Consider the following 15,956-nt stretch of genomic DNA (forward strand, 5'->3'; position numbering starts at 1 on the left):
CACGATCTCATGGTCCGTGAGTTCAAGCCCCGCGTCGGGCTCTGTGCTGACAGCTCAGAGCCTGGAGCCTGTTTCAGATTCTGTGTCTCCCTCTCTCTGACCCTCCCCCATTCATGCTCTGTCTCTCTCTGTCTCAAAAATAAATAAACGTTAAAAAAAAATTTTTTTTAAATAAAAAAAAAAAAGAGTGTGGATGGATAGATCACACTCAGATTCAGACTTCACTTGTTTGTGCATTTATTCATTCATTTTCAGGAGAAGTAAAAGTTAAAGAGGCAGTGGAATAGAGTAAGTTAAATTTAGGGCTATTTGCTAAATTCCTCTATTTTGTTGGTATCCTGCTGCACCAAGGCTGACATTACAGTAATTGAATTCTTGTGCCTGAACAAGAAATGATTTTTACAACTATTCAAGTTGGCACTAAGCCTTGATAAGGAAAAGGAATGGCTCTTATCCTTTAGTGATACGTTTTTCATCTTTATGATATCAGGGTTTTGATAGGCAATGAATTCCATTAAAGAAGGAAAAGGCATACATTAATAAATATCACCATTTGAAAATGAAGAAAATAAGATACGGAGAGAATGAGAGGTATAGCCAATTTTACCCACTAACCAGTGACTGCTTCAAGTATGGGACACACATCACTGGTCTCTATTGTTTAAATTTGCAGTGCCTCCAAAATAATAGGGCGTAAGAAGAAGAATTAAGGTAGATGAGATAAAAAGGGAAAACATATAGAAAATATCTGGAAGAAAATAGGAAACATCCCAATCCTATAACCCACAGATAATCATTTTATTCTTAATAAAAACATTACTTTTTGTCACTTAAATTTAATAGCAAAAGAAACTAAAACTCAAGAAACTACCACATTTCTAATAGCCGATTCTTCAAAACTTTATTTTGTAAAAAAAAAAAAAAATCTGCACAAGTTAAAACAGATTAGGAAAAACATTTAATTTTGTTGTAATTTATTTTGGCTTGCATAATTTGGGTTTTCCAGACTATAACACTTTGTAAACTGTCTCATAAAAATGGGAAGTCATCAATTATGTCTGATCCAAAGACAAATAGGCACACCTCTATTTTTATTCTTCTTTTTTTTAAATTTAAATTCAAGTTAGTTGACATACCGTGTTGTCTTGGCTTCAGGAGTAGAACCCAATGATTCATCTATTACATAAGACACCCCGTGCTCTTCCTGAAAAGTGCCCTAGTAAATGCCCATCACCCATTTAACCCATCCCCCCCCCCCCACTTCCCCTCCAGCAGCCTTCAGTTTGTTCTCCATATTTAAGAAAGAGTCGCTTATGCTTAAATACAGAGAACAAACTGAGGGTCGCTGCCAGGGTGTTGAGTAGGGGGGATGGGCTAAATGGGTGAGGGGCATTAAGGCGGGCACTTGTTGGGATGAGCACTGGGTGTTATATGTAAGTGGTGAATCACTAGATTCTATTCTTGAAATCATGATTACACTATATGTTAACTAACTTGGATTTAAATTAAAAAAAATAATTTAAAAAGAGTTTCTTTTGGTTTGCTTCCCTCTCTGTTTTTATCTTATTTTTCCTTCCCTTCTCCTATGCTCATCTGTTGAGTTTCTCAAATTCCAAATATGAGTGAAATAAAATGTCTCTGACTGACTTATTTCACTTAGCATAATACCCTCTATTTCTATCCACGTTGTTGCAAATGACAGCATTTCATTCTTTTTTTTATCACCGAGTGGTATTCCATTGTGTGTGTGTGTGTGTGTGTGCATATATATATATATGTGTGTGTGTGTGTGTGTGTGTGTGTGTTGTGTGTGTGTGTATCTATCTATCTATCTATCTATATCTTCTTTATCCATTCATCGGTATTCCATTGTGTGTGTGTGTGTGTGTGTGTGTGTGTGTGTATACCTTATCTTCTTTATCCATTCATCGGTCGATGGACATTGGGCCCTTTCCATAATTTGGCTATTGTTGATAGTACCGCTATAAACATTGGGGTGCCTGTGCCCCCTTGAATCAGCACTTTTGTATCCTTGGGATAAATTCCTAGTAATGCAATTGCTGGGTTGTAAGGTAGTTCTATTTTTAATTTTTTGATCACCTCCATACTCTTTTCCAGAGTATCTACACAGAGTATCAGCGTTTGCATTCCCACAAACGCTGAGAAGAGGGTTCTCCCTTTTCTGCATCCTTGCCAACATCTGTTGTTTCCTGAGCTGTTAATTTTAGCCATTCTGATGGGTGTGAGGTGGTATCTCATTGTGGTTTTTGATTTGTATTTCCCTGATGATGAGTGATGTTGAGCATCTTTTCATGTGCCTGTTAGCCATCTGGATGTCTTCTTTGGAAAAGTGTCTGTTCATATCTTCTGCCCATTTCTTCACTGGATTATTTGTTTTTGGGGGTGTTGAGTTTGGTAAATTCTTCATCTGATATGTCATTTGCAAATATCTTTTTCCATTCCATCAGTTGCCTTTTAGTTTTGTTGTTTCCTTTGCTGTGCGGAGGCTCTTTATCATGATGAGATTCCAATAGCTCATTTTTCTTTTTATTTCCCTTGCCTCTAGAGACATGTCAAATAAGAAGTTGCTGCAGCCTAGGTTGAAGATATTGCTGCCCATTTACTACTGTAGGATTTTGATGGGTTCTTGTCTTACATTTAGGTCTTAATTTTTTTTTTATATTTATTTATTTCTGAGACAGAGACAGAGCATGAGCAGGGGAAGGACAGAGAGAGAGGGAGACACAGAATTAGAAGCAGGCTCCAGGCTCTGAGCTGTTAGCACAGAGCCCAACGCAGGGCTCGAATTCACAAACCATGAGATCATGACCTGAGCCGAAGCCGGTCACTCAACTGACGGAGCCACCCAGGTGCCCCATCTATTTTTCTTATAAAAGATCAAAACTGGGGCGCCTGGGTGGCGCAGTCGGTTAAGCGTCCGACTTCAGCCAGGTCACGATCTCGCAGTCCGTGAGTTCGAGCCCCGCGTCGGGCTCTGGGCTGATGGCTCGGAGCCTGGAGCCTGTTTCCGATTCTGTGTCTCCCTCTCTCTCTGCCCCTCCCCTGTTCATGCTCTGTCTCTCTCTGTCCCAAAAATAAATAAACGTTGAAAAAAAAAAAAAAGATCAAAACTTAAACTCTATTCCTGTGCTATAATGCTCTAAGAGACATTAATAAAGGATACATCTGTGAGCAAAACAGCGTATAAATTCTATAAATCACATTAGTAAATGAAATATGTTTTCCAAGATGGTTAGTAGTCACTGTTAGAAACCCTGAAAGTGACCATCCCTCTACTGAAATGCCTAAACAATGACCCTTTGTCTGATTAGAGCAGTGTTATGTCTTACCTCCCATTAATTGTTAAAAAATCACAGTACCTTTTATTTGGACACAATTTTTTGATCAGACACTTGTTTTTCCCCCACTTTCTTAATTGTTTCACCTCACAATCAGAAGCAGAATGTCATAATTACACTGGGTCTTAATAAATTTTTGTCATTATCTTTATTTAAAAAAAAATTTTTTTTAATGTTTATTGAGACAGAGAGAGACAGAGCATGAATGGGGGAGACTCAGAGAGAGGGAGACACAGAATCTGAAACAGGCTCCAGGCTCTGAGCTGTCAGCACAGAGCCCGACGAGGGGCTTGAATTCACGGACCGCAAGATCATGCCCTGAGCCGAAGTCGGCTGCTTAACCGATTGAGCCACCCAGGCGCCCCATTATCTTTATTTTAAATTGGATATATTTTTGATTTTTAGCTTTCTCTTTTAGAGTTTCACCTTCAGCTCAGGATAATTTTCTTTCATTATTTTTCAGTGGCTTCCTTTCTTCCATACTCTTCTATCCACTTATGAAATTACTATTAGATGGATCTTAGTTCTAGATCTGTACTCAATGTTGTTTTCCTTTCATGTATTCTAAGTCTTTGTCTTTTTTCTTTGTATTATAGATTCACTCACCTTTTCTTCTAGAATACTAGTTTAATCTTCATCATATTTTGACACTCAAATTTTTAATTCCAAAGAACTCTTTTTTGTGTGTCTGTAATGAAATTGCTCCTTTTTCATAGCAGCCTTGTTTTGGTTTGTGTATTTGGTAGCTTCCTGGATCTCTCTGAGAATGTCAATTAGATTAAAAAAAATTTTTTTTTAATGTTTATTTTTGAAGGAGAGAGAGAGACAAAGTGTAAGTGGGGGAGGGGCAGAGAGAGAGGGAAACACAGAATATGGAGCAGGCTCCAGGCTCTGAGCTGTCAGCACAGAGCCCAATGCGGGGCTTGAACTCACAAACCGGGAGATCATGACCTGAGCTGAAGTCGGACGCTCAACAAACTGAGCCACCCAGGCGCCCCAATTAGATTTTTTTTAATTGTTGATCTTCTTATACACTTTATTCTGTTCTACTTTCCCTAAGATCAATTGTTCCTTTTATTAATTTCATATTGTTCATGTGTATCAAATGTTTGGTGGTCTTTGATCATCTATTTATATTCATGAAGGACCAGAGCAACTGAAAGACTATCATAGGGATTTCCCCTCTCCGTGTGTGTTTGGACATATTTACTCAACAGGGTTCTTAGGTTGAATGGGAGGGTGGACTGTATGCAGACAGTTAAAGGGGCTAAGGCATGTTGACAAGTCAGATGCCATCTGGAGCATGTGAAAAGAAGACAGGCAGGTTGGTAGGACCCTCACAATGATCAAAGTAAGGAGAAACTTAATATGAAAGAGGAATGTAATTCTTCTTGGGTTGAACAGCCTTTCTTTTTTTTTTTTATCCCCTCCATGCCCACTGCGGAGACCAGTTCAACTCTGCTTTTGTATTTGGTCCAATTGCCAAACTCTGAAACCTTCCTAGGAAGATCTTTCTTTGATTTTAAATGTCCTGGGGTCAAGGGGTGCCTGGCTAGTTCCTTTGGAAGAGCATGTGACTCTTGATCTCAAGATTGTGAGTTCAAGCCCCACATTGGGTGTAGAGATCACTCAAACAAACCTAAAAAAATAAAGTCTACATAGTCTGGGAAGTTGAGTGTCCTCACCAGTTCTGCTATACTGGAAGAAATATTTTATTGATTGCTCTGATAATTAGTCCTCAACATGCTTCTTTTTTTGGATCTGTTGTCACTGTACTTAGGGTTTCTCTCTTCAATGGAAGGAACAGCTCATACCTCTGCAATAACTTTCTACTATTTTTTTTTTTTTAATTTAAATTTCTGATTCAATTCAATCTGTTTTCAGCCTTTGGGTCATGTCACCACTTCTTGTTTTCAGCTTTATGTGATATTTTTTTCTTTCTTTCTTCTTCTTATTATTATTTTAATGTTTATTTAATTTTGAGAGAGAGAGAGAGCAGGAGTAGGGGAGGGGCAGAGAGAGAGGGAGACACAGAATCCGAGGCAGGCTCTAGGCTCTGGGCTGTCAGCACAGATCCTGATGTGGGGCTTGAACTCACAAACTGTGAGATCATGACGTGAGCTAAAGTCAGACGCTTAACTGAGCCATATAATATATATGCCCCATATAATATTTTTTTTCTAAGGACGTATGCTGAAAATGATGCAGTAAATATATGTGCTTAGTGCATCATCTTGAACCCTTTGTTTTAGTAAATTCATGTTATATTTACTCAGTAGGATGATAGTTAATGATTTACCAAGAGTTAATTATTCCATTATGATCAAAGACAGCCCATTAGAATCTATTTTTTAAATAATATACATTGTAGTACACAAAGCACTTGATCTCCTATTTTCTCTGTAATCTGGAAATCTTTTAAGTATAGTTTTCTTTACCTCTCTATTTTCCAACTAAAGTTTCAATCAAAGGTTCTTTTCTTCCTTCTTAAGTCAGTGAATTTAAGTTGGGTATTTTCAGAAAGCAATGGTCATTTATACCAATATGCTTTTAAGACAGTCTGAGTTTGGTTATAAAGAGATTTAATGCAACCCTCCAGTTTAACTTGGAGGACTGAGTCACTCCTGTAATGACATGTTTCTCTGAGCCACCACAGGCATCCTTTGCCACTCAACCTCTGCTTGGCATCAGGTGACTAAAGGGCCAGCAGCAAACAAAAGCAAAGGTAAAATATACTTTTTGTTCTGTTGGAAAAAATTTAAGGACTGTTTTTAAAAATATGCTTTCTTAGGGGACTTAGAAGAAAACTAATTTTGTTTTATTTCTTGGAATACCCCAATTTCTTTTCTGGCCTAACTTTATTTACTTTTCAAATATTGTACCTTTCAAAATGTGAGCTTGCTTTTATGAACCTAACACTGTACAAAATACATTTGTCACTGACAGTTATAAGTTAAATTTCAGTTAGTTTTTTATTATACATTTGTTTTTGAAAATGATTGTCATGTTAATGACTATTCAAGGCTTGCTTCATTTCTCCTCTACATGCATAATTTCTTTGAAAAGCACCTTTTTGCAATATGTTGGGTTATCAGAACCTAATACTTAACTCACAATAGCATCAGAATGTGTTCCTCAGAGTAGATTAGAAAACTAACTGTAAATAAGGCATAGGAATGTATGGCTTTATGACTGAGCTACAATTTTAATATTTTTTATAACTGATAGCTGTGAAGGATTCCTCAAGCTAACTTTATATACCTAAATGGTTTTATTTAGACTATAAGAGCATTTCTTTATTGGATGAAGATTTTATTTTATTTTATTTTTTAAAGATTTAATTTTTGCATAGTGTTTAGTGAAGGATCTTTTTAAAGATCTGTTCCATTGTTATCGTATCTACACTGATGGGCAGTATTAGAGAACTTATTTGGAAAAAGAATTCAGTTTTAAGGAAATATATGACATTTAAAAGGGTTCAGAAAATGGATTTTTTCATATAAATAGGTCTTTTCTTTCCAAATACTGATAAAGAGAATGAATACTTAGAGATGATAATCAAAAGATATTTCCAATAAGGAAATCTCTTAGTAATTGGGCAAAGGATATACACATAGATAGATAGATTTAGATTTTCCAGAAAAGAAAGAACAAGTACCAAAACAATATAAGAAAGATAAATCATAAACCATTTAATGTAGAGAGAGAAAGCTTTAAAGTCGAGAAATTTCCTAATGATGAAGAAAAAAATTGTCTACTTCATTGGCTTCATATATCAAAGGTAAGATAAAAGATTTGAAGAATTATGAGCTGAATAACATAGTGTAATAAAATTTGGTATCTCTAACCTCTTTGCCAGTTCCTGAATCTAGATACTGATGTTGATTTATTTCAGCCTAGTTTGTAAATCAGAATCCAGTTTGATGATGGAGGGAAGATATCATGTTGAAGTGTTCACAGATTTTTAACATTTAAGTGGAGTCATGAGAAAAGGCTTGAAAAGATGCTAAATGGAAAAAGTTAAAAAAAAACTTTAGAAAATAACAAGTTATAAAAAATTCATGTGCAGAGATTCAGAGTTCATATTCTTTACGATTTTTTGAGAGTTATGATACCTACCATATTTTCTTAGCAATAAACTTTGTGAACCTGGTTCTTTCTCGGAAAAAGCTTCATCAAGTTCAGTAAAGTTATACTTACATCATCATCTATAATTACTTGTTTGTTGAACTGTTAGTCTCCTTAGGGTAGCACATTCCTTGAATTTTTCAACATATAATAGAAGTGTAGATGCTGCGAATTTCTGACAGGAACAGTTTCCAGTTGTCTTTTTTTCACAGAATGAAGTCTTTTAAGTGAGCACAGGCCCAGTGCCCATAATTGGTCCAAATAAATGAGTTCCATGTTCCCTCTTATCAAGAATATTTGAAAACAACACATCTCACTCTTCAAGGAGCTCTGTTTCTTAGACCTATTATACTGGGTGGCTCAAGAATTGGTTGGAATTGCTCTACCTCTGTCATAGGCATTCCAGAACAACTTCACTTGATCCTTGGTCCAACCCAGAACCTGCAATTGGAACATTTCTGAATGTCCTCATTGTAACAGGAGACCCTTTCAAGGTTACATTTGGAAATTAAAATCTATTTCCAAACATTTTCAAGTTATATGGTTTGCAAAATTAGATAGCAATTGATGGCCTTCATTAAATAAACTTATTTTTAAAAAATTAAAAAATCTTTGTATGAAAAAGTATCGATGCCATATTTATCGTTAACTACCATTAATGCAGAAACCCAACTTTCTTTACCAATATCCAAATGTAACACAGTTCTCATATCATGTGAATGGATAACCAAAGTAGAGGACACATTCTCTAATGATCTGTTTAAAATGCATGCAAATTATTGATTAGTTAGATACTGTATTTGGTGTTTCAACAGTTATTATTTTTTTAGGAAACAAAGCATAATCCATTTGGTTGCACAATAATTACTACATACTATCTGCTACTTAAACCTGATGGAGATTAGCCTAACTGGCACAGTCCATTGCAACATCAAGAGTTTCATCATCATCCAGCAGGTGTATCTGTAGTGAAAGCCTAGTGCCTTAGAAGAAGATAGGAGATAGCTACATAGCTGATCATACAAGATCCAAACCTAAAGAGTAAAGAAAAATACATGCAAACATGATTTCACAAGCTCCTGCTTCCCTCATGTGCCACAATCTTTTTAGATAGCTTAATTTTGATGAGTTTGACAGTTTGTGTTCAGGTTTACCAAAGGTTGATGGAGATGTTTCAGGTAGGAAACATTAGTTGCCATGCCAGTGGGCACTACAAACTCAGGTGTGATTCAGTTGAGTATCAGGAGATCAGACCACAGTGGTGAGAAGTCCAGAGAGCAATTCAATTCAGAGAGATCTTGGGCAGAAAATCTGTCCTGTGTGACAATGTCAGCAAGAGGGTTACAGAGTTGCAGGAGGCATGAGGGGAGGGGTGGTGGGCAAGATTCCATCCCATATTCATAAATTTTAAAGATTAGAATTTAAGTTCATAATTTTAATTTTCAACAGCCAACACTTTATGTAGCTCATAAGCAGAAAACAGACATCTATACTGTTTGGATTTATAATATACAATCATTATTCATCATCATCATCCCCCCAAAAGACAGCATTGTGACACATTGGAAAGACTAATTGAAACAACAATAGTCAAAACTGAATATGACAGACAATGAAACTTGTTCTAGTGTGTTGATAATGGTAACTAGCCCTGGAGTCTAAGATTTTGAGCTCTGCTTCATACTGGCTTCTGTTATACGACCTCTGAAATGTCCTTATTTTGTGTTGTAAAATAGCCCAAAAGGATAGTTGGACAAAATTTTGTAAAAGCAGTAAGATTTGAGAAAGTATTTATTAGAAAGAAGTGTGAGGAAGAATAAAAAGGAATAAAAATAATGCCAGGAACATTTGAAGAATTAGAAAAAAAACTGTCAGAATTTAAGCTTTGTCAGAAAGGTATAACTGGGTAAAATACAATGGAATTAAAGTGCTTAAGAAATCCAAGGAAAAGTGATCTGAAGTTGAATAGGTAAAATCCACCCTCCTGAGTTATTTATAATTAGGTTGGATAATTTTCCAAAACTACAACATAGTCAAGGAAAGAAGAACCAAATTATCTTTTTCATATTCAGTCCCTCCAAGTACTTATATGGTTGCGACTGGAGTTTTGCACTGTTTATAATCAGAGAAGTCCTATTTCTCTATAGCATCTTTTTCCACTTGTAAGAAATAATCTACTCATATTGTGCACAGCATTTTGTGGTGCGTAATACTACTAATCAATTTCTTCAAGCCTATCTTCTGTGTTCTACTGAACATCTACTAAACGATTAGCCACCATTAGTTTTTCTTTACCATAGATAATTAACCAAGCTATAATTAGCTCTTAATACCCACATGTCAGTATACAGTGGTAACTTAAAAGTGTTGGCTGATGGTGTTTACTTCAACTACAAATAAAGGGGGGAGGGGACTTTCTTTTTTCTTAAAAAGGGCTTTTCTTGCCAGATTTCAGAAAAGCATACCTTTTCTCAAATAACTTGATAAAAAAATGATCTATGTAATAAAATCCAACTCAGATGTTAACTTTTCAGGAAGCCATGCCTGATTCCCTATAATCAGAATCAGTTTATATCTTCTTTTTTTGTTTGTTTGTTTCAAGAGAACTCTATTATTTTTTGATTCAAATAATGGTTTTGAATAACTCTTCATCAACATAGGACAAAAATCTCAGAAGTTGCCACTCAAAGAAATTCCATCCACTTTTTTCCCTCAGCCACCAGCTCTCCTTTCTGGAGACAAGCAACATAATTAGTCCTTGAGTGTCCCTCCAGATATATTTCTTAGTACTCAAACTGTATACATATACATGAACAAATAAATATAAATACAAATATAAGTATATCCCTTTCTCAGAAAAATAATGGCAGTATTCTATACACATCTTATTTCTTAAAAATATTAAATATATGTATGAATATGTATATAAAACAAATATATACCTTAAAGAACAATTATGGCATCTGGTGAATATCCATGTCAATATGTAGAAACAACCTCATTCTTTGTATAGTTGCATAATATTCCATTGGGTAGAAGTCCACAGTTTCACAACTTCTGAATAATGGACATTCGATTCCAAACTTGATGATTATGGGCAATGCTGCAATGAATAACATGGAAGCAGAATTTCTAGGTAAACAGTTTTGTGCATTTGTAATTCAGATAGAAATTTCCATAATTTAAAAAAAAAAGTGGGGGGGGCGCCTGGGTGGCGCAGTCGGTTAAGCGTCCGACTTCAGCCAGGTCACGATCTCGCGGTCCGTGAGTTCGAGCCCCGCGTCAGGCTCTGGGCTGATGGCTCGGAGCCTGGAGCCTGTTTCCGATTCTGTGTCTCCCTCTCTCTCTGCCCCTCCCCCGTTCATGCTCTGTCTCTCTCTGTCCCAAAAATAAATAAAAAACGTTGAAAAAAAAATTAAAAAAAAAAAAAAAGAAATTTCCAGTGTTCCGTTTCCTTTGGGAATGCCCCATGGTCATTTACTCTTTCCTCATTACAAACCATTTGGAGTCTGTGCCTGCACATTTTACCTTGCTCAGATTTTTACCTTGCTAAAATATGTATGCTATACAGAGAGATGGGTGCCATTTGTAAAAAAGCCAGTCCAACCTTAGTTTCCAAGACATTCCTGTCACAACTCAGGCAGGATATAAAATTAAGCCATTACATTAAATTAAAATATTGTGATCTGACTACAACCTTTGGTGTCTCACATGCCTGCAGCTTCCACTCCAATCTTATGCCCTGACATTCAGACCTAGTATGTGAAGAATCCAGGTCAAACTCTCCTGTGTAAGTATGGTTCCTGTCCCCAGGCCCGGGGTTCTGCCTCAGCTCCCCTTCCCTAGTTTCTGTTTGTTTACCCTGCCTAATATCCCAGTTCTTCCAGTCAATGACTTGGGTCATATCTTGGAGGAAGGGGGTGTTGTAAGTTATCATCTTGACTATGGACATTGAAAGGACTTATGTAAAATTTCACAGACCACTAGATTGATTTGCTGTTCACAAACATTAATTAGAAAGCTGAAGATTCAAATTAACCTAATGTTATTTTAAGGAGCTTAGTTAAAAACAGGTTGACAGAGGGAACATTTTATGCAAATCGTGGTCCTGAGACTTTGTGTGCTTTTCCAAGAAAGCTGTTGATCTTGGCTGCAAGAAATTTCAAGTCCTAAAGGAAAGTAATACTTTTTTGACAAAGACTAAGTATATACACTCTTGCATAAGGACAATTATACTCTCTTTCAGATAACATTTCATAAAATGCAAATCGTTCTTGCTTCATAAAAAAATGTGGCCTTTCCCACTGAAGAGCGAATTTTCCATGAGCAAGAGTGACACTGAAATAGTCATTTTTATATACTCACAAAACTTAAGTTTATCTTTTAGGAAATGAGGGAAGAGAAGGAAGTGGTTTTATACAATCAAGATAGTCCAGTAGTTTTAAATTTTGTTCAGACGGAGGGACATCAGTGCTCTTCGATGGAACACAAAATAGAGTTATAATAAAACTCAGTACCTAATGATGAATTGTGGGACTTAAAGGATATCATCATAGAGTGGATTCTGTTTATTTATTTTTTTATTATTTTTTTTTAATGTTTATTTATTTTTGAGACAGAGAGAGGCAGAGCATGAACGGGGGAGGGTCAGAGAGAGGGAGACACAGAATCTGAAACAGGCTCCAGGCTCTGAGCTGTCAGCACAGGGCCCGACGCGGGGCTCGAGCTCACAGACCGCGAGATCATGACCTGAGCCTAAGTCGGCCCCTTAACCGACTGAGCCACCCAGGCGCCCCGAGTGGATTCTATTTAAATCAATGGCACTGAGTTTTTAAGAAAAATGTAGGGGAAAAACTTAATTGAGAAACTTCTACCCATCAAAGTGTATTTTTTCTCCTGCTGGAACAGCCAATTTTCACAATGTTGATATTTCATGAGAAGAATTTAAGAACCATCAGGATAAGACACCAGTTGACGATCAGACTAAGGCAGGAACATCCTTCAGAGGGAAAAACAGAAGCCTATTATTGGCGTTTGCTTTAATAAGCTTTTATTAAAAGCAGATTAACAATTAGTTAGTTCTGCAGAGCTGAGGGTACAGCTTTGAACTTAGTGGCCGTGCTGTAGCTTCCATTCTGATAAATATTTATGCTTATAGTTCTATTATTAGCAAAATATCACTTTGGCCAACCCTTTCCTCAAAGGTTTGGAAATAAAACATTGCATTTTTAAATTTCCAAAAAAACGGGGTTCATTGGGATCCCCATTTAGGGATTAGGACTTTGAGGATACCTTTTTAAACCTTATGGATTTAGAGGCAGACACTTGGCACCTTAAAGGTTTTGATAAAAAAAAATCTCAACATCATGAAAAAAAGAAGAGTTGATTTGGAAAATTAATTCCTTTCACAAATACATTACTGGATGGGTGTGTATGTTTTTCAAAGCACTCCCAGAGTATTCCCTTCTATTTAGAATTTGGAGTTGCAATCACAATTAAGTGCAAACTAGCAGGATTAATTTATAGATTTATAATATTATTAGTTTTCATTGTGGCAATCGTTAAAAACATCGTGAACTTTGAATATCTGGATTCCACGACATTCATCTGTGTTCCGGATTATTCCAAGAGTCTCCTTATCGGCTTCTGCTGCTTCTCTCTTGTGCCCTTTCCCTTTCAGGCTGGCCTCAACACAGCAGCCAGAGGAATCCAGTTAAGCCCAGTTCAGACCAGGTCATTCTTCTCTCAAAAGTTTCTAATTCTTTCCCATCACACGTAGAGTGAAAGCCAGAGTCCCAACAAGGCCCTACAAGACCCTGTCTCTTACCTCTCTCTTTTATCCAGTCACCGGGTTGTTTGAAGTTTTTCAAACAGGGCGGAGATCCTCCTGCTTCAGGGCCTTTGCATTTGTGTTCCTCCCATGCTTTCCCAAACTTCCAGGCTTACTCCTTTTCTCTTTCAGATCAGTGAAGCCTTCCCATCTAAAATGAATCCTGCTTTATTTTTTTCTCTGCCGTTACCACCTTCCAAGCTACTATCTACTTTATTTACTCATCTTGTTTATTGTCTGTCTCCCCTGCAAAGATTCAAGCCTTGTAGGGCAGGGGTTTTTGTTTGCTTTGACCAGTATTCCTAGGACTTAGGGTGGGAACCTGGTTTATAGAAGGTGCTCAATAAAAATTTCCCGAATGCTCAGTAGTGTCTTTACACAGGTGTCAATGCCCCGAAGACTACTGGGAACGCACCTACAGTTAACTGGGTTGGGTTTATTACGGGTTCCAGCAAGGGAAAATGCACAGCATGAGAAACTGTGAGGTTGCTCAGTAAGAGGGTTGTCAGCAAGAGCCTATGACAGAACTCAGGATTTAGCTGAGTGACCTGGCAGAAGGTCTAAGAAAACGGAGATTTTCTCCATATTGGATGTTGTCAGAAAGCAAGCACATATCCATACTTGGGTAAAGAATAGCAGTCATTCCGGCAACAGGAGAGAAGGATGTTTGATATTTTATGGGTTGCACAGTGACCTTGTTTTTATGTGTGCTTGGCCAAAATGAAAAAGTGGCCTTGCTCTGTCTCATTTTATTACAGTCTGAGATTAAACTTGTGTGAGGTCGGTATTCTGTGAAATTGTTTGTCTAATAGGAGAATAACACGGCATGGTTCTAAGTGCCTCCACTTTCTGAAATCTGGATGTTGCTTTTTTTTTTTTTTTAAACGTGTCACAAGCAACTAAACTTTTGTGGGGAAGGAGTGAGAGGGGAAATAGTAAACGGAGGATAGAAACTTCTCTGCAGACTCTTGTATCTGCACATGGCACGCCTGTCTCTCTCAAGCCCTCCCCCCCTTCTCCACCATCCCTCACTGTCAGGCTGGGGGAACCATAATGAGGTAAGGGTTGAGGCCTGCTTGATATGAGGCGGTCCCCACTTGTCTGTTATTTTTTCACATTCTCCTTTAGTGGGCTAAGAAGAGCAGAACTGTGAAGCCGAGTCAGAGTAGTTTCAGCTAAACCTTCCTCACTATGGCTCTTCTCTCCAGCAGGGCACGGGTCTGAGGAGAAAACCATACTCCCATTATCCTCAAGTTTTCAGGGATGTGCCACTTTGCTGGGAATCATTTGTTCAAGGGCCTTCAAAATGTCTTCGCAGAAGTTTCCCTGTGGAAGGAAGGGAACTAGTCCTTCATACATGTTCCCAGAACAAACCCTGTTCCTATGAAGAGAAAACTGGTGATAAAATTTAGGGGAGAAGTCCAAGTGACACTCCTCAGTCATCCCCACCCCAAGTATCTTGCCAACTCTTCCTAAAATTCCAGCAATTAGAGATGTACTTAAGGCAGCAGACGTTTCTGGGTAGATTGTAAGAGGGGGGGAGGAAGAAAGAAAAGGAAGGTTGCTGTTGGTGACTCATGGTTAAGGGTGGGTAATTGCAGACTGTTACGCTGTCATGACTGGTCGAGATACAGGTAGAGCTCAGGGGGGATTTGGGTGGCACGGGCAGGATGAACTAAAGGGGGTCCAGAGGAGCTCTGAAGCAAAGGGCATGTTTGGGAGGGAAGGCGTGCGTAGGTTCCCTGGTGAAAGGGTGGGTAAGCAGGCAGCCAATGACTGCATAATGGGGGCAGGGGACCAAAACACTTTCCAGAGGTGCCAAGTGAAGGGATCTCCTCCCAGAAAGCCATGTTTAATTAGGAGAGTGACAGAGGGTGTACCAGCACCGTGACCTGCCTGCGTGGGAAGCAGAAAGCTGACACATACAGCAAGCAGAAGACACAGGCACTGAACTTTCCTTACTTACCTTGCCCGTATTTGTCGTGTAATCCGTACATTCGATTAGGAGTTTGGCCTGCCACCTGCCATGGCGTGTGTACCTTCCAGTAACCAGAATAAGGGGAATAATAATGTTCCAGGATAAGGAGAAAAGAATAACTTGGTAATTTTGTAATGAATGGGTGAAGATTTGCAGGCAGTAATGAGGGGGCTGACCAAAGGGGAAACAATAATCAGTGGAAAGCTATGTTTTGAATAAAACCCAAAGCAGAAAGTGAGTGTTCTGATAGGTTGTATGTGTGTGTGTATATATATATATATATATATATATATATATATATATACATACTTTTTTTTGGTATACATTTATAGACTTCTCTAACATGAGCTGAATTTTACCTTTAAATAAAAGCTTTTTTCTCCCCTATTAATGAACACCTATGCAAGTAAATCCATTTTTCTTATCCTAAGGCAGAATATAATAAAAAATCAAAGAAAAGGGACATTTTAAAGGACCGCGATTCTTGTTGTATGCATAAAATTATATCCTCTTGAAAATACTGCTCTCTTCAAATAATAATTTATACTTCAGTGTGACATATTTCAAGTTACTAAGATAAGCAATCTTATCCATCTTCGTGTGGTGGAGGAACACATATTTATTCAATTCACAGATGAAGAAAATACCTCCATAATTCTTA

Source organism: Prionailurus viverrinus, chromosome A2 (assembly GCF_022837055.1).
Source record: "Prionailurus viverrinus isolate Anna chromosome A2, UM_Priviv_1.0, whole genome shotgun sequence".
Lineage (NCBI taxonomy): Eukaryota > Metazoa > Chordata > Mammalia > Carnivora > Felidae > Prionailurus > Prionailurus viverrinus.